Source organism: Equus przewalskii, chromosome 22 (assembly GCF_037783145.1).
Source record: "Equus przewalskii isolate Varuska chromosome 22, EquPr2, whole genome shotgun sequence".
Classification (NCBI taxonomy): Eukaryota; Metazoa; Chordata; class Mammalia; order Perissodactyla; family Equidae; genus Equus; species Equus przewalskii.
The window spans coordinates 44,562,205-44,582,549 of NC_091852.1; the positions used below are offsets into that span (position 1 = coordinate 44,562,205).

General features: G+C 36.2%; 1 protein-coding gene across 6 annotated transcripts in view; it reads right to left on the reverse strand.

Moving 5' to 3' along the window:
* Positions 1-20,345, reverse strand: part of LINGO2 (leucine rich repeat and Ig domain containing 2) — a 1,108,854-nt gene that overhangs the window by 634,169 nt on the left and 454,340 nt on the right. For all 6 annotated transcript variants that reach the window (XM_070590583.1, XM_070590581.1, XM_070590585.1 and 3 more), the window contains exon 3: positions 4,116-4,196. The gene's annotated coding sequence lies outside the window, so the exon portion shown is untranslated. The remainder of the gene's footprint in view (positions 1-4,115; positions 4,197-20,345) is intronic.

Consider the following 20,345-nt stretch of genomic DNA (forward strand, 5'->3'; position numbering starts at 1 on the left):
TTGAGACTGGGGGGAGGTATGTCCCATGGTCTCCTTAATGGAGAAACATTATAAAGGATGAGGAAAACCACACCATGAATAGCATTGCTACAATAAATGCAAGCATGGGTCTCTAGCATCTGTAACACAAATCACTATAAGTTGATTGCATCAATTCAAGCCGTGGTTCAGTGGAAACACTTCTACAGAGTAAATACAAGATTGTAGTAGTCTTGTTTAATCCATTGATAAAATTTAAACTATACAGATGAATGAAAAGGATTCCTATCATTCAGGCAATCCTCCCTCAATATTACTTCTTGCAATTACTTTGCTAATTACTACTGGCTGGCAAAAATTGTGATGTGTATACTGCATGATGAGTAACAGACCACAAATATTTGTTGTTTCTAATTAAGGACATATCCATAAGTTTAAAAACATACATAATTTTGGCATCTTCTCAGAAGCTGATATGCCTAACCAGAATTCTTTCCTGAAGAGGCTACCATTGTAGCTATGCAGAGAAGAACAAAAGGGCATACCTATAGCCAACATCTAGATTTGCCTCAGAACAGATGCTGATTTTATCCAATACATGAAGAGAAGTCTGAAAGCCCAATATCTTATCCTAGTCATAATCCTAAATCAATAAAAAGTAAGTCAAGCACTCATAAAATATTTAACTTTAATCTATGCTGCAAAAATGCACTGCTAGGTAACTAAATAATTCTTGGGCTCTAATTCAAGGTCAGTGAAATGGTAAAGCATATAGATTGTCATGGTTGATGTTAAGTCATTCTTACCATCATTAGTTATTACATGAGCCTCAATGACAACATCATATCGTGAGCAGTAGTTTTATCATCCTGTTTTCACAGACTAGTAAACTAAGCCCCAGAGACCTCATATAAATTGCCAGAGTGATAGATGCTGTGAATGGGAACCCAGGAATGCTGCACTGGGCCTGAGATTGTGACCGCTAAAACATTCTGCCTCATTATCGACAACTGACACCAGATAGATGAAATTGACAGATTTTTGGAGCTAGAAAGAATCTTGGAGTCATTTGCTTCCCTTTTTTATCTTACAGAAGAACTAAAACAGAGTAAATAGTTGACTTCAAGTCCATATCCTAGTTGGTAATAAAATTAAAATAGAATAATTCCAGCACTTTTTCTAAATAAAATTTCTTTATATTAAAATCATCCTAAATTAAGAAAACAGAGTATAAAACAGTATCACTTAGTAAAATGCAGTGACATAATGATGTATATAAGGACATTTCTCCACACAAAAGACCATCAAAGAATGACAGAATAATGAAGGAGATGCAAACTGTCATCTCTTCAAACACCGGTTGATACATGAATCCTTGGTGAGAAGCAGTTTTCCAGGTGACCACACCAGGTGCCATCTCTGGAGGCAGGACTCTCAACCTTTTATGCAGAAGCCCATTCTGTTTTGGGAAAGATTCTACTTTTTATAGTTTTTTTGTCTGGTTTTTGTTTACTTAAACTAAATCTATATAGTATTATTTTAAAAATATTTCCATATTGGGTCACATTACACCCAAATGTCCCAGGACTTCCTCAGAGTCACAGCTATAGAGTTCAACCTCTCTTTCATCTGACACTAATTCAAATATTTACAGAGAATTATCATCATCTCTAACACCTGCAAGTCTTATCTTCTCAATAAGTCATACGTAATTCTTTCAAACCCTCAAATTCCTACATTATCAAGTTTCTCTGAGAAGTTATCCTCAAGTTTATCAATGCCCTTCTTGAACCTATGGGCTCAGCTCACAGTTTTGGGAGAGTTCTCCTATTCAGAGTGCTGACCTGTATTACAGCCCCTTCTCTGTGCAATGTGCCTATGCTAATGTCATCCACATCCTAACTGCACATCCATCATCACACTGGTGACACTTACCTTGAAACCTTGAACTTAGGATTCTTTGTACAACATAAAAATGTCTCTGCTAGATTTACAATTTATCTCTCTCTTAGCTAATATTGATTTTTTAAAAACAATATTCTGATGGCTTTAGGATGGAGAAAATAATTGTCAAAATCACACCAAAGGTTCTGAGGAAATAAAGATTAGCAATAAAAATAAATAGGTAAATAACTCAGTACTTGTATGTGTTGGGGGAGGGGGCAATGTTAGCATCTCCCTTTGTCATTTTAGATGAAGACTTGATTTTGTGACAAAGGAGAAGGAGCCATTGTTGGGAGGAGAGGAGGCTGGAAATAGAAGTGGAAATGAGCTCCATTGTTAGAACAAGAACCTAGGGAATGCGGGAGCCCTCCTTTGATTCTGCACATGTTATATGCTTAAACTTTTGTTAAAACGGTAGATTCCATATGGCTTTGATGTTTTAAAAAAATCCCATCAAAATCAAATGAAATATTAATTTTCAAAATAACCTCTAGTCATTTAATAAATTAATAGTGTGTGTTTCATTTTATGCTGCTAAAAATAAAAACACCTCCTGCCTACTATCAAGGTACATCTGAAGACAGCCAGTGTTCTGTGGATTCACAATCAAGGATAGAGTGTAGAACTTCACATAAATTCGAGCAGGAAAAAGAGGTTAATTTACTAGGATTACTTACACGGGTTAAAGGAACTATGAAAGAGTAGACTCAGAAATATTCAAAGAGGCAATTATATCTCACAGTATCTTCAAATCATGTCAAATTTATCACATTTTAAGTGCCTTTAAATGTCCTTTTTGATTGGAAGAGCCTGTGAATATAGACAATTTTGTGCTGAGCAAATGAGCAGTTTCTTCCAATTCTCTTCACACAACTGTCCTGTCTTTCCTATTATCTCATCCACGCCAACCTGATGGAGATCCTTGTAAAATGTGAGCCATATGCCTCATCATGCAGCTCATGATTTAAACTTGATCAATGATGCCTTTACTTTTTAGAAAATATGACCAATTCCATATATTTTGTGACCTGTTTAATTTCTCTATTACTCCTTGCAATACACTTCTTTCTTCATTTAAATCTATATTCTGTACATAGGGAGTGCCAGTTTTCTCTGGACCCCAAAAGATTATCCTAGACTGATGTGTGTGTATGTGTGTGTATATCCACCATTTGTCCCTGGGTAGACCATGTACATACAAGTCATTGCTTCCTTGCTGTTATGGTTTGTCTGACAAACCTCTGAAGCAGTGCTGGAAGCACACACATTCCCTTTCCAGGAAACCCATTTTTCAGAAGAAAATGTTCCTTGCTTCATTTCTTGGTGTTCATGAGGACACAGGTAACGCAGCCCTATATGTCTTTCTTGAGTTGCATTAAGTGAGGCCTTTCTCAACAGTTACTAGCCAAGACTTGCCTTCCTGGGCACGCTTGGATCCTCAGTTCCTTTCTCTGTACTTTCAGGTGGTGAAAAGAAAGCAGTGATTGCAAATGTCTCAATTTACTCTCTAACAACTGAAAACAAAAAATAAAACGTAAAAACCTTATTGTGATGCTTGGTAAATGACCACCAGCAGAGAAATAGAAGGCAGAAAAACTAGTAAGACTTTCCTAAGAAAAGAAAGTCAACCATATCACACATGCATAAGCCATCGAAAGGGCACGAGGTAGTTTTTACTCTCTTAGTCGTAATTTTTTTAAATACAGAGTAAGCAAATGTTATGCCTTCCAGGAATACTTTTTTAAAAAGCCCAGAAGTAACTCAGCTTCCCTTTCAAATTAATAGTATTATACTTCCAACATCACCACCCATGTCATAAGTATTGAGAAAGAAAATGTCTTTAGCCATTACACTTTGTGTGTAACATTTGTACAAGCTAACATCGTGTTTAAAAGAACAAAAATTACTTTAAGCAAACAAACACAGTGTGAAGACTGTCAAAACACATCGCATGTAACATGTATGATAGTTTTACAGAGAAACATGTCTAAGTCCAGCAGTGGATTGTCAATATGCTGGTAACTTTCACCAGCCACTTTGGGGGTAACAAACCAGAGAAACTACTTAATTAAATATATGATTAAATAAAAGAAAATTAATGTCCTGCTTGGTAGAAAGAAGATAAATCTGAAGACACAAAATGGTATTTCATCTTATCCTGAAAATATAATTAAAATAACTTCAGTATTTACCTCATATGATTAAAAATCCACTGGACACTTTAGAAGCTCAAGTGGCTCATGATGCAGCTTTCCAGTGGCACTCTTCAATTCCTATAAATAAAAGGAAGGTGAAAGAGAACATTTAGAGCAATCTATGTTTCTGTAAAATGATGCTGATTAGCTATGAAATGTTTATTATCGCTCCACATTGCCATTTAAAAAGTACCTCCTTATATATTGCTGTTAAATGCACAATATAGCATAGTTTTTGCTAAATGCTCAATATAGCAATGAAAGTTATGTCTGTCTGGGACTTCCAAGGCACTAAAAGAGACTCTGGATAATGAAACACTACCAAAAATAAAACCACTCAATTGCATGTCATTTTACTGGGAAAGGCTGTTGTACTATAAAAACGAAAGCATTTGTAATTGAAATGGTTTCTTCTTATAGTACACATATTACCAACACAAACATTTTTCTAGTCATAACACCAGGTTATAAATAGTAGGGGGTTTTGGCTCCTTGTTTAGATTTTACTATTGACTTCTTTACTAAATTGTAGCAAGTATTTTCAGTTTCTGTCCCATCATATTCCTGGAGAAGATTCATAAATGTGGGAAATGATAGTCATCCATTTGATAAATTGATATGCAACTTAGATAATATACACCATATATAGTAAAAAAAAATTAAATAACAAACTTTCACAACATGTTTCAATTATCTATGGAAGAAAATTTTTGAGTCATTATTTTTTCCCATATACTTGCTAAAAGAGAAATAAAGTGATAGGCAAGATATATAGGGACTTCACCACTGCCCATTGTTACTTCTCTGTTTCCCGTAGGTAGAATGGGAACTCTTGCATTCCTCTCTTACATCTCCCTCACTCCAAGCCTCAAGCACATACTGTTAAATTCAGGTAGAAATCTCAATGAGCCAGCACCACGGACATCTCTCCCCCACCCCCACCCCTTTCTGAAAATCTCTAATCCCTTAGGTGGCAAAAAAGGTCAGAGTAGAAACAGAATTGGTAGGGAAATGGTGCTCCTAACCAAGAAGTATAACTTTGTGAAGGTACATGTAGCGGGTTAGAACACAAGTAAATGGGCATCTTCTAATTCTATTGCAAGAGGAATCACATGGAGTTATACTTTAAGGACTGAATTCATACAAATTACATTACAACTTAATGTTTCTAAAAGCCACACATGTATATATATATTTATATGTAGGTGTATATACTAGTAGCCTCACTATGTGCTTGTCTCTTTTGTCTATTCTTGAGTATTAGAACTCATTTTGAAGAAAAGATGCTTTCCAGCCAAATAAATTCTGCATAGCAAATAACATGTCTCATTAGAGTCTAGAAAGACATCGGATGCTACATTTACATGAGGAAGAAACAAACTTTGAAAGGAAGCATTAACCACTTTTGGCAAGAAAGGGAGTATTCTAAAGTTCAGAATAGTGGGACATTAGGGAGAAAGATACTGAAATACCAGGAATGGCTGCCTAGCATTTTATAAATTTCTGGACTATCCTGCTTTTGGGCAAACATATCAACTAATCCAGTGCCTCATCATCTTCTAACTCTGTGTTCACAATTGCTTGCCTTGCTCTCATTTTGTTACTGATAATCTACATAAACAATCCTAGACTTTCTTTGAAGGCTTACTGGGACAAGTAGTGACAGGTACTTTCATGTGCCTACCTCATCCAATCAACAAGATATATATTGTCACACTTTGCAGAGAGCTGCCATTGTCTCACATATTGTATATCTCAGCATAAAAATCCTACATTGGATATCTCAGCATAAAAATCCTACATTGGAAGTTGCATGTTCCATAAAAGAAAGTGCTGTTTCCAACTAATTATAAGTTTTAAGTTCTATATCTTTGATTTGTTTAAAATGCTTTTTGAATGTCTAACATATTTACTGAATAATTAAAAATGTACATGGCATGTGAAAATTACCAAACAAAATCCATTATCTAATTACTCGAAACTTGCATTTCAGCATTCCAGAGGGGTGGGGAGATGATCCTGGAACCTCGCAAGTCCTTTCGTTTATGATCACATTTATATTAGATTTATGACATCTTTAAGGAAGTTATTTATCTCCAACTCTCACTCTGGAATTTCAGAAAATTAAGACCAAATTAATTAAGACCAAATATCGTTTGAAGGAGATGAAAAATAAGCTATGATGGTAAAGTAAACAGTATGAATGCAAAAGAACCCACTAGATATATAGGATTAGAGAGAGACTATTTTGCTAAATGAGAAAAAAAGTTGGGAACAGCTAAGGTAGTGGCGAAAGAAGGTGAGAGAAATGTGTTGATAAAAACCCATTAAAGTACATGTGTCTGTGGGGTGTTTCTTTTGGTGGGAGTTTTCTAAGTAGAATTGTCTAAGTAGAAATTCTTGGGGCCAGCCCAGTGGCACAGCAGTTAAGTTTGCACATGCCGCTTCTTGGCGGCCCGGGGTTCGCTGGTTTGGATCCCGGGTGTGGAAATGGCACCACTTGGCAAAAAAGCCATGCTGTGGTAGGCCTCCCACGTTTAAAGTAGAGGAAGACAGGCATGGATGTTAGCTCAGGGCCAGTTTTCCTCAGCAAAAAGAGGAGGATTGGCAGTAGTTAGCTCAGGGCTAATCTTCCTCAAAACAAAATAAAAAGAAAAAGAAATTCCTTCAGAGTTTCCTGGGTTGTTAATAGAACATTGGAGGAAAGAAATGCAAAGCTGTAATTCCTAAAAAGTAGATCAATGGTTACAATAATGGGTCATCACATTCTGTACCAAATGATAACAAGAAAGAAGAAGCGCCAGGCCCAGATGTGGTCCTAGATCATGGGGCTCACTCATCTTCACTTGGGGAGATCCTTCACACCAAAACGATTTGGAAAGTAGCAGAAAGATATTAGTAACAGAACAAAAATTGTTTAGAGGAAGAAGAGGGAAAGTATGAAAAATCAGTTTCATAAGAATTGGTGGATGTGACTCAACTGAGCTGGGGATGAGACTCAGAACAACGAATTGGAGGAACCGGGCCCTCCACATTGAGGACGTTCAATACAATCGCACCTAAAGCAGGCAATGTACCCAAGAAAGTCCTCAGAGTCAACCTGGAATAGGTTCATAAAACACACACACAATTTTTTACCCTAGGTCTACAAAAATTAAGTACTTTTTTCCAAGATCATATGATTAATTACTGAAAGGAATAAAACAATATTTTAGAACTTCTGGCTTCCAAGTCAGTATCCTTTTCACTGCATGATATTGCCTCTCTTCTTTCTGTTGTCTTTCTATACTGACATGATTATACATTACAGTTGATTCCAAATATGTGTGCAATGCTAATCAGAGAGGGACTCTAAGTGCAGCATCGGGTTAACGTGAGGATTAAAGTACAATGCACTTACCACCATCCCTAGCACTCAGTGAGTGACTAAATGGCAGGTGTATTGTCTACAAATTACCAAGAGGAGGATATAGTGGTGAGGAGAGAAAAAAATGTTAAAGAGGGTCAACGAACATGCTGGAACAAGAATTTTAGAGGGACTAATATTTTTAAGATACAATAGGGGCTGATTTAATCCCTATTCAAAGAAGTGACTTTAACTTCAAGGTTAGAGGTATGCAAGTGTAGTTTATAAGGGAGTAATTGTTTTATTTACTTCCTTGGACGAGTATATTAATCTCCAAGAATAAGCAATATTTTAAGTTGATTCAAACAAAGATAAGCTGATCTTTTAGGTTTATGGTGGTGGTAGAGAGTATTTGAAAACAAAGGAAAAAAATAGTTTTCTTAGACTTTCAATGCTATTTTAGAGAGAAAATACATACCTACATTGTGAATATTTCTAGGTATAAACACCCTTTAGTTATGAATTTACATCTCTATCATTACAAGTATTTAGGAGGAAAAGTTTGAAAATCTCTACTCTAAATTAAATGGTTGACATTTTTATCATTCTTCTCTCTTTCTCCACAACATTTTCTAGTAATTCCCATACCTTATTTCAAATTGGGGGAAATGGGAGAAGACTTTTTCAGAGGAAATATATGCGGCATCTTCTCCTCAAAGGAAAGTAATCCCCTCACTTACTGAAATTTTTTATTCACTATTATTAATGCTTAGTATACAATAGTCTGTGGACTCTGTGCAACCTAATTTTCTATCACTGTATTTAAGAATCTATATTTAAATATATATTCTGAAATGATCTATTTGTTACTGTTGTAACTTTCACACAAGACCATGTCTAGGGCATTAACACAGAGAAAATGATGTGGCAGAGTTTATCATGGTGAAAAATTCTGAGCAATGAGTTTCTTGGATGATCCCTTAAGGCAAATAACAGAGCACCACCTAAGGAACGTGCAAGTGGTCTACAGTCTCTGACTTGGAATTCCATCAACACATTGGAGGGCTGAGATTTTGGCTTAGAGAACTGATCTACCCTACACTGTGGAGAGGGAGTCTGTCATACACTGAGAACACCAAATGTTTTGAATTGTTATATGGCATCTGAATCCTCTTCATGTTATATATTTTTTCTTTTTAGCCATAGAACAGAAGAAAGAAGTGAGATAACCTGTCTACTATGTGCCTAGATATGATGCTTTAAAAACATTATTTAGTTTATTCATCACAAAGTAAGTCATGTGAGGGGCCTGGCCCAGTGGCATAGTGGTAAAGCTCAGCATGCTCCACTTTAGCAGTCCAGGTTTGTGGGTTCAAATCCCGGGTGTGGACCTACACCACTGATCAAGCCATGCTGTGGAGGTGTCCCACACACAAAATAGAGGAAGATGGGCACAGATGTTAGTTCGGGGCCACTCTTTCTCAAGCAAAAAGAGTAAGATTGGCAACAGATGTTAGCTCAGGGCCAATCTTCTTCACCAAAAAAAAAATCATGTGAGATAGGAATGACTGTCCCTTTGCAAATACGGAACTGAGGCTTAGAAAGTGACACAAACATTTTTTTAAGATCATAGTCCTTTTCCTTTCCATTATATAACACTGCCTCCAAAATATCAACTATGGATGCCTTTGGTCATGAGACTCATTGGAACAAATACTAAATTGAAAGCAATGGTGCTTAGTAAAATTTGAAAACTGTAATGAGTGTGGTTGACCAGAACCTGATGATTTAAGTGTTTTATCATTTTCGAGGTTGTTAAATAAAAATGAAGTTATGAATTAAAGCTTTCCTTTTCTTCTGTTTGTTGTGTGGCTCTTGTTTGAAAGGATGGTTATTAAAATTCAATACAGTCTGTTTTGCTAATTAATATTAAATTTTAGACTTATAGTAGAAAATTTTTATTCACATTTATAAAAATATAGGATCGAATGTTTTAAACAAGGTGTTTTTGCAGGAAAAACTAACTCAACTAAAAATATGATATTCGTAGCAAATTGAATACATTACATTAATGACATTTCCTGGAAACATAAATTTACTTAACATTACGTTTCCATTAGGATAGAGAAAATAGAATATATCATTCATTCAATCTTAACTCTAATATAACAAAGCTATGTAATTCTTAATTTTAATATCACAAAACAGCTATGCTAATATGGAGAATTAAACCATATAATTCTAACATGGTAAATTAGCTATACTATTTACTCAAGCAAATAGAGAATATAGAAGGGGAATAGGAGAAATATTGAGGGTTTTGACTGAGTAATTCTGACTCCAGTATTCGTTACAACTTCTTAGTATTAAAAGTGAACATTTTTCCAAGTTAAAAAAAAAAAAGAATGGCAGCATTACTTGACAAAATAATTCAACAGAGATTCCACTTATAACACGTTGCCCTAGACAATGCCAATAGAGAATCTTGCACTCACAGGACCTAAATGCTGTGTTATCAAAAAAGGCACATTACCTGTTCTTCAGTAGAGAAAAGCAGTAATAAAAGAAAGAATTTTGATTCTTCTCTATTTTAAGTCGTTTAGTTTTAAACTGCTTTGTTTGGTGGCTCCCAACAGAATGATGAGGACATTACTCTGGATTGTTGGGTGGCTTATATTTCCTTTTGTTCTTGGCTTTCCTAGAGATGTACGTGGTGGCGATAATGGCATTTTTATTTGCTTTAATCTTTCAAAACCCAAGAGTGAAACAAATATCCTGTTATCTTTTTATTAGGTCGCTCAAGTTAAAAGTTTTCATCGTCTTTAAACTTTTAAAAAGTTAAAATTCTACTGCTGCAAATTCTTGCAAGTGAATCATATCCTTCATTTGCCCTTAAAATATATCTTTTAAGAATCTGTATCTTCAGACTACACATACATACACATATAAGACAATTTTGTGCCTTTTATATAATAATAATAATAAAATGCTCACTGAATGATTTCCTTATGCCAGGCACTGTTTTAAGTACTTTACATCTATTTTCTCACTAAATTTTCACAACAGTGGAATGATATTATTTTTATCCCAATTCAAAGATGGCAAATTGAGACACAGAGAGATTAACTAACCAAGCAACGAACACACACCAAGGTGGCATGACTCCAGAGTTTGAGCTACTAATGACAATGCAATACTACCTCTGATTATAAGACACTAATAATGGCATTCTGATAATAGTATGCACAAAAACGTTCCTTAACTATCTTAACCACACAATCAAAAAATATCAAATCATAGAAGTACACATAGAGTGGTAGAAATATTTTCACGAAAAATAACAGATCTAAATATTTCTGAAAGCATAGGCCATTCCTGCTCAGCTTACCAAATATACACAATGTCTGGTAGAGTACTAAACAGGTAGTAAACCAGTATCTAGTAAATATTTGTTGTATAAGAGAATTAACAAACAAAATAAGAAACTTATGTGAGCATTGGCATTTCTGCAAATCCTGGCTCGAAGTGCCAGCTCCAAACACACTAACCAAGTAGACTAGTTCAGATTCAGCACACATCTTCACTGGGTTCACACCTCCCATTCTTCACCTTCAACTCCAGCATCCAACACTCTCATGGAGTCTCCTGAGCCCTAGTCACCTGTGTCCCATTTATAACTGCCTAAATACATATTCATTAAATTCTTGTTCTGTGCTACATTCATTTAATAAACTACTCTCATGAAAAAAATCCAATGTGATTCCAGTTAATACTGGTACACTTTCACTGAGAATTTTGAGAGAAAATATCATAATTCAGGATAGTAATCCTACTGGTGAGAATGTCGGGCAGTAATACCTTAGATCAGAAATCCAAACCCAGAAGCCAATACCCTATTGTTCTCCTGGGTTCTTCCTCTCTCACCTCCTCAGGTGCATCCTGAATCCATCCACATGTTATCATCTCTAGTGCCGCCCCACTGTCCAAGTTGTGACCTGTCTCCTGGATTACTCTCATGGCCTCCTAACTAGTTTTTCCACTTGTCCTTCTAATCCATTCTCTAAAATCCAGCCAGAATTATCTTAAAATATCAGTTGCATCATGTTTCTCCATAAATGACTTCCTTTTGTACTTTAAAGATCTTCTTTCGTTCTTTTCCTTCCTTCCTTTCTCTCTCGCTCTCTTTCTGACCTCAGTTGACTTCTCCTGTCCGTCTTCCTGGCCTTCTCTCCCTCATGCTCCAGCCTCCACATGTGCTGAAAGCTGAGCCCCATATCCAGGCCCTCACATGAGCTGTTCCTCTGTTAGAGCAGTCTTCTCCCCTCTCTTTGTCTAGCCCTTAGATTTCACCTTCAGTGTCACTTTCAAATGTATGCCTCATCCTAAATGAGAGTCCCCTTTGATATTCTATTATGGCTTCCTCAAGTTTTCCTTCCTGTCATTTCTCAGAATACTATAGTGGTTTTGAGCACAAGATTTATACCGACACTTACTAAGTTTGAGTCCTGTATGCACCACTTGCTAGATTGCACAACACTGGAGAAGCTGTTTATCCTTGCCATGCTCTGGTTTCCTCACATAAAATGTGATACGATATTATCTACCTAAAAGGATGGTTGTGAGTATGAAGTGAGCAAATACATATCAGCACTCAGAACAGTGCCTGGCACATTAAGCACCCACTAACTGTGAGCTATGACTATTCAGGGAAATTATATTTATCTGTGGAATTATTTGATTATATCTTGCATTTCTCATAAGCATGCAAACTCAAGGTGAGCAGGAACCATGTTATATTCTTACCGCAACAAATTCGGTGCCTCAACAGTGCTCAGCTTATGAGGAGCTCAACAAATACTTATTGAATGAATCAGTTAAATAAATGCATGAATCTACAAATGAACAGAAGAAAAAATTTTGAAAAAACAGAAAATAATACAGATCAGCCAGTTTTGGACAGGAGGGTCTTTGACATCCATAAAATGATACAATGTAGACTGAAGGATAATATATCCATAAAATTATACAATGTAGACTGAAGGATAATATATGGCAGTCTGTTTCACTTGTTTGGAACGTTGACTGCATCCAAAGAAACTCTTAATACTATAACCATTCAATTATTTCTCAATTCAAAGGTATTTGAGAAATGACTAAGACACCTGAAAAAATTCTTGGGAGGTTGTTGCATCCCCTTTCATTTCTGTCACAGGTGGTCATTAGGGAATACAAGAAATGTGATAACTCAGGAAAAAGTTCTGATATAGCATTTCTGAGTTTTAAAAAAAATCTCTTCAGTATTATCAAAGCTACAATACAGTTCTTTAGGACTAGACTTTACTCCTAGAAAAATCTCAAAATCCAGTTCCCACATAATTCATCTTCTAACTTTGGTTCTGATCTCCTTGAATTGCCGTTTGAAATATTCTAAGGCATAATCAATGAGGACTCCTGCCGATGCTTTTTGGAAAACGCCTGCTACTCTACTCCTCATAAAAGAAGACGTAAGACTCCTATTGCAAAAAATGACATTAGATACCTAGTGTGCATCACCCTTCCAGTCTCTGTTTAAATAAAGATTTGGGGATAAAAGTATAAAAAGCAAGTGTGCACACCAAGACCTGTTGAATTGCTTTTTCTCTGCTTTCTTAGGAATATCCATTTTGTCCTTTAATATCTTATAGCTAGCAACTCATCTTGGCAACACTCTTGACAGTGTTTGTGCTTAACCTATAGTTTCCTTCTCTAATACCAGGGTAGCAGTGTCAGTGTATATACTTAAGAACTGGGGCTCGGGAGTCATTTTGAGTCATGGATAAATCCTAGTGTCTTCTGACACGGATGTTGTTCTTTATATAAGATATGGAAAACTATATTGAACAATATTGTTCAACAATATTCTCTCTCTGCAGAACCCCGTATAATCTTCAGAGTATCTTCCCCAAACGTGTTCCTTTAACTATAATAGTACAGCCTAAGTAGTATCTGAAGAATTTAGAAAGAAAAATCTACAGTAGAAATTAGGAAATAGAGTGTAGACTAGAGAGAAATAGGTTCTTCTCAGAGAAAGTTTATGACTCAATCACCCATACAATAATTTTCGTCTAGAAAGACCCATAAAATAATCTGACCTCAAATCATATTTGAACATATCAGGAAGCAGAGGTCCAGAGGGGCTGAGTGACTGGTTGATAACAAGCTGAGCTGGAAGCAGAACCTAGGTTTCCAGATCCTGTAGTGAGTGTTCTCTGACTTACTTCACCCTCAGAGGACACTGTTGCCAATGCTTGAGCATAGTGGTTAGGTTTGTATTCAGCACTTTCCTGGAAGGGCTACTCCCTACCAGCCATATGTCTATATGGAAAGGGGCACCCTTTATAAGAAATGGGCCTGTGAACTGAAGACAGTCACTCTCAGTGATGCTGCTCAGTCACCTGAACACTGGGGCATCGTTACAGCTCTGGAAATGACTTGAATAGAAGTTGAATGGGGCTCACGGAACCCAACCACCCTGGCCTTTTCTAAACCTGTTCCATATTTTCTGGACTGTGTCTTATTTGCATGTCTAGTCTTTGCTTTAAATTTTCACTTCTTACAAAGTAATCTACTAATGAAAGAGTCATAACCGAAGTCTGGATTCAATTTTTATAGGTCATCTTGTAGGCTTTTTCCATAGTTCTTATTAATACAGGATATTGCTTAGGGATCTTGAGGAGGTTTTAATTTACTTTCCTGAAGCTTTTCTTTATATCATTATTCATTTTTCCAGATAGTTTTATAAGACAGTTTCACTATTATGGATATAATTCTATAGACACGAGTCTATATTTTGTGTTCTCAGAAATAAAATTTGAAATTAATAAAATATTAGAAAAATTTTGGTCATTCAAAATACATTGCCATATATTTAAAATAATTGGCAAGGATTTATGGAACAATATTAATTATGAATATTGAGAAGCTTTTAGATTATTTTGAATATATTTAATAAGAAGAAATTATACAGAGTTAAATAATAGAAAGAATTTTATATTAGAACTTAATTATAGAAAGTTGGTTCTATTTCTATGGCAGATCAGTGTTTATTATTTTAAAAACACAGGGATGGAAAAGAAATTCATATTTTAGCCAAAGCTACAGTGAGATATCTTTGAATTAAGGGTAGCAAAACACATATTCTCTGATGTAAATTATTCAGTTAATTGGCAGAGTGATGAAAATTGGAGAACAGACAAAAAGAACGATTTTTGAGTACTCCCACCTCTCCCCATCCTGAGATAACGACAAAAAGAACCCACCCTAATAGCTTAACATATTACAATCTATTTCTGATTTTTTCTTTTGTAAACAATGATTACATTTTGGCTTTTTTCAATCATGAAATTGGAAATGACTTTGTTATAATAGTTATTCAAACCCAAAGGATATAGGCAGGATTAATCCAAAGGTTGCAAATGCCTCTTGTCTTAGTTTTAAAACAGATCTTCTGAAAAAGTCTCTTTGGTTTGCTCCAGTATTTACAGCATTTATTTACATATTTCCTAATATTGTACCCAAAACTTTGTCCACTGCCTTACCAATACTTCACATTACGTCAGTGTTCTCTTCCCATGCCGTATTGCTATTAATTCAATCGAGGGCAGAAAGCACTTTCTAAAGTCATATAACCCTTCTCCAGGGTCCATGTAATCACCACTAAGCAAGGCAAATGAGCCTACCTAAAATTTTAGCCAGGTTTTGTGCCCACCAGGTCCCTGTGAACTAAAAACTGATCCCTAGATGGGCACATCCTCGACATCCATCCGGTTTTACACTATGCCTCTTCTACTAAAAATGCCCTTCCAGTGTGTTTTTGTGGGAAGATCATAAGCCATTTTCTTATAGATGGCCATAAGTGTCACCCTTAAGTCAAGCCTTCTAAGCTCCTCCACCCCAAGCAATACAAATGTGCTCATTTCCTCCTGTATGCCCCCAAACAATTGGATGCACGCCTCTATTACACTTACCTCATCACATTGTAATTATTATTGACATAATATTGACCTGGTCATCACAAACTATAACTTACTGTGCTCCTGTCCCAGTGCCTACCATATAACCAAGGCTCAGTAATTGTTCGCTCACGAAATAATCCTGTTTATAACGTATTTATACAACCATGATGAAAAGTCTGATGCAGAATGGCAATCAAGCTGTCTCAGGGAAGTTTTGTCATTCACTCATTCAGCATCTGATACGTGACAAGCATGTCTAACGCCCCTCTGCTTTCTGTAGAGACAGTGTGGGAGAATAGAAGTGCCTAGCACAGAGCAGATGCTCATTAAATAATAATGTATTTCCTTTTCTCCCTCCTTTCCCTCTCTGTGCAGCTATTTCTCACATAAGGTCAAACAAACACATGTATTACGTACTCTTACTTTTTAAATACATATAATGATTTATTAAATTTTTGCTTCTCTTCTTTCAATTTGTTGGCTTTTATACTCTTAAACCAATTTTTGTGCCCCTTAAATTATTTTATTCCCCTTTTATGCATAGAATAAATAAAAATAGCTAGTTTCAGACTACACCGGGTATTTAAAATTTTATCTTTTTCATTCTTGCATCATTATTTTTAACCTAGATCTTTCTTCCAAATATTATTTTTTCCCCTTCTGGTTCCCCCAAGTTCTCCAGTCTAAGAGAGACAAGGCTCTCAAGAAGCAATTCACAGGAACATGCAAGTGATCTAAGTGTGGCTCCTCTCAGGTGAATCTTTTTTTGTGTGTTTTCCTAACTAGTGGAGCAGCTATTAGAAATCAAAAGACATGAAGCTCTGATGTGAAATTTCAGGGTCCACGGTACCTGGTGGAGCAGAAGTAGTAGGCACAGTGGTTATGAAAATGACTGTTAAGAGTCAGATAGACTCGAATTTGAATCTCAGCTCTGAGAGCTACCAGCTGTGGAATTTTGACAAGTTGCTTAACCTTTGTGACTAAGGATCTTCATCTTCAGATGAGGAATTATGCTATAAAACAGGCACTAATTTATGCAAAGTCAAAGCACAGTGGTTGGTAAATACTAAGTGTTCAGTGGATAGCTTTATCTATTAATTACCATTACAATAACAAAAAAATCGATGTCCTTCCCAGGAGAATCTTTTGTTTTTATTAAACAAACTTCTGCTTTTGTGTGTATGTGTTTGTATGTGTGTGAGGAAGATTGGCCCTGAGCTAACATCTGTTGCCAGTCTTCCTCTTTTTGCTTGAGGAAGATTGTCGCTGAACTAATACCTGTGCCAATCTTCTATTTTACGTGGGATGCCCCCATAGTGTTGCTTGATGAGTGGTACTGGGTCCGCGTCTGTGATCCGAACCTGTGAAGCCTGGGCTGCTGAAGCAGAGCGCACAAATGCAACCAATAGATGATGGGGCCAGCCCCATAAATTTCTGCTTTTATAAGGATTACACTACATAGAGTTACTCAATAGAAAAATCTGTGATTTGGCTTTCCATTTGGCTTTTATTTGAAATCGATTAGATTTCTCTGTTTTTGGAACCATATTATATCATGTCTCTCTCATAACTGATCTTCACATACACCTTTCATTATTTCTAAGTGTTAGTCATTTTGGAGAATGACCCCCTTGTCTTTGAGGTGCTCCCTAGAATTCTTAAAGCGAATTTTGTATTTTCCCCTTTGCTTATATTCCAAGTCTGAGATCTCCAAGACATCTTACAGATTTGGTAACAAATCACCCCGCTACTTATTTTTACATGTTGTGTGTGTGTGTGTGTGCGTGTGTAAGTCTACACATACCATCGTTCTTACCATTCCCCAAAGTCTACTGTGACCATTCACTTGCACTATTACCTTCAGAGTCAGTACCAAAAGTCATGCTTGCATTCTAGAATTCATTCAGCTTGGGTCTTGTGTGGCTGCATGATAAATTTTTACTATTTGTACATGTTTGTGATGTGAGTGTGAGGGAGGGGGTTGTGGAAAGAGAAAGAGAATCAATAACCTAAAGTTCTAGCAGTATAAATTGGACAGTTTAACAGCAGCTTAATTTTCTTTCCCGCTGCCATTTTGTTGTACTGTGTGGAGAAGAAATTGGGAAAATTAATCAGGCCCTAAGATCTGGTAATTGGATATCACATGCAAAGATCCTCAAGCCTTACATCTTCCTGATATAATTGATGAAGACATTCTAAGCGCAATGTAAGTCTCTGTGCTAAGCATAATTTAATGCAAATGCTTGACCAGATGATTTTGTAAGGGCAATATCCATTTTTCAAAATTAAACAACTGACATTTTAAATGCCCAAAGGCTCCGGTACTGTACATATTATTGATTAAACCGACATTTTAAAATTACTATAGTGCAAAAGAGCTCATTAAAATAGAAAACTAAATTTTTTTGGCTTTTAGTAGCTCAAAATTGGCCTAAACACTAATAGTGCAAATGTTTGGCTAAAATACTGGGTGGAAAATTTGTATCAATATTCAAAAGTCCTCAAGTAAGATTTCATTTCATAGAGTACAATCTTGGGACTGTTTTCAAACTACATAGATATATAAGCAGCAAGCAAAACATTTGCCCTTTAATCTTGGACTATGCTTTTGATCTATACTGAATAGTCAGCTTCTAGACTTAATCCTATACTTTACTCCTCTCTAGAAACAATAACAAGCCTTTGAATGCAGTTTCATACCCATTGAACGTTTTTGTCTAAGTTAAGCTTGCTGAAATATTCATTTCAGCCCTTTTGCTTTCCTTGGCTTAGATAATACCAGAGGAGATTTCTGTTGTTGTTGTTAAGGAAGAGTCCCCTGACCTAACATCTGTGCCAATCTTCCTCTACTGTACTTGTGGATCACCTCCACAGCATGGCTGACAGGCGGTTAGGTGCACACCTAGGATCTGAACCCAAGAACCTGGGCCACCAAACCAGAGCATGCTGAACTTAACCACTACGCCACAAGGCCAGCCCCATTCCAGAAGAGATTTTAATAATCATTTCCAGTGATATGAGAGTCTAAACATCCATAGTCCACTGAGGATGCGATTTTAAAACAATAGAACTCATGCTGAATATAAGAAAGAGATATCTTTAAAAGATCTACCATTTCAAATTCTGTGTCACACTTGTAACAAGTATTCAATTTAACAGGGGTGAGCCATTACAGTACTTTTCAAGTTGTTTACATTATTGATGATATTCAGGGAAGGAATAGTAGGGGAGATGACAAAAATACACCTGGGCAATGATAAAAAAATAAAATGTTATGAAAAGGGAACATTGTAACCCACAAACAATCTGTGAAAGCTGGGTAAACTCCACTGGTTGGGAAACACTGATATATTTATACTCTAGACAGTATGTCTGCTCATATTTAGGGCTGAGCGTAACCTTTATATAGAAGAGAAACACGAATGATAGTGTATTAGAGACAGAAGCATTTTTTAAATTCTTGAATACACTACTTCCTTCTACAAGGGCAGCGTTTCATTTTCGCTATAATCAAAATTGACCTCAAGTTAATTTTCAGTGTTACGTTTGAATTTTCAAATAATATACTTGAATAACCATGTCAAGTGAAATTCCTTGGCCATTTTTAAAATGGTGGAAATTGTAAGAAACAGAAGCTATCGTGAATACCGTACCAGAGGCTCTTCTGTAACATATCTTCCGAGAATAAAAGAGAGCTGTTCATCAGAGTCAGCCCTTCTCACTCCTCATCTGAATGAACATACGTAGGTCATTCATCCTCCTTCTCTCTCTTTTTCCTTCTCTCTCTCCCTCTCTCTGATCTGTCCTACTCCACAATGTGGCTGTTGCTCAATCTATCACATTAACCTTTGCACACTCTTTGCACATGGACATTCAATAAATCAATGCAGGCTCAAACTAAATTACTATGTATGGAAACGACCTAACAATTATGGTGTTATTTTGCTTATTTTAGTGGAAATATACAAAGTATGGCTATTATTTAATATTTTGATGCCAATTCCATTTTCTTACTGAAACAGGGTTATACAATAGCATAGTTTTATTGTAATAAGATATAACGATTGTGCCCAAAATCACAGATAGAAAAGCTGCCAAGTTACAGTTATCAGCATGGATTCAGTGAATGAGAAAAGGAAAAATTATCTGCTGCATAAAGCACAGAAAAAAGTAAATAGTTTGAAACCTTGTAAAAAGTTCAGTTAACTTGGAACAAGCTCCTGAAATTTTGAACCCAACCCTCATCCCTTGAAACAGTTGTATGCTCATTCTCATAGTTACACATATGGTAAAAAGTGAACCTTTGCCTACAGAGTTGCTGCAGGCTACAGTAAACACCGGAAGGCAGAAATACATTACCTCTGGCAGAGGGTATCACAATGACCCTATTAAACTCCTTTAAGGATTCACTTTATGATCTCAGTTCATCAGTCCCCTAAACAGCATTTTTGGGGAGCACTTAGAAGGAACGACTTCTCAGTCAAACATGCACTGAGTCAAGAACAAGCTCAGAAGTTATCCAAACAAAGCTTCTCAAGTTTGGAATAAATTAGCCTGCTTGGGCACAGACTGAATAATATGCCTGTGTTTTTTCAGTGCTTCAACCTAATCTATTCGCCTCAGGCTTTTTCTAGACCTAAAATCTCAGGCTGTCAACATTATCTGTAACCACACTCCTTTAAATGGAGAAGTGTCACTGTTTCAAGTGACATGGTTTCACTAAGGGAAATTGCCCGAGGAAGGATGCAGGTGTATCTCCCATTCAAAAGCCCAAAAGGTATGTTCCTCATTTAAAAATAAACTCCTTGAAACAATGAGAACTAATTACCACAGTCATTTATTGTCAACACAACTAAGTACAGGCAGGCAGATATAATAACATATGTG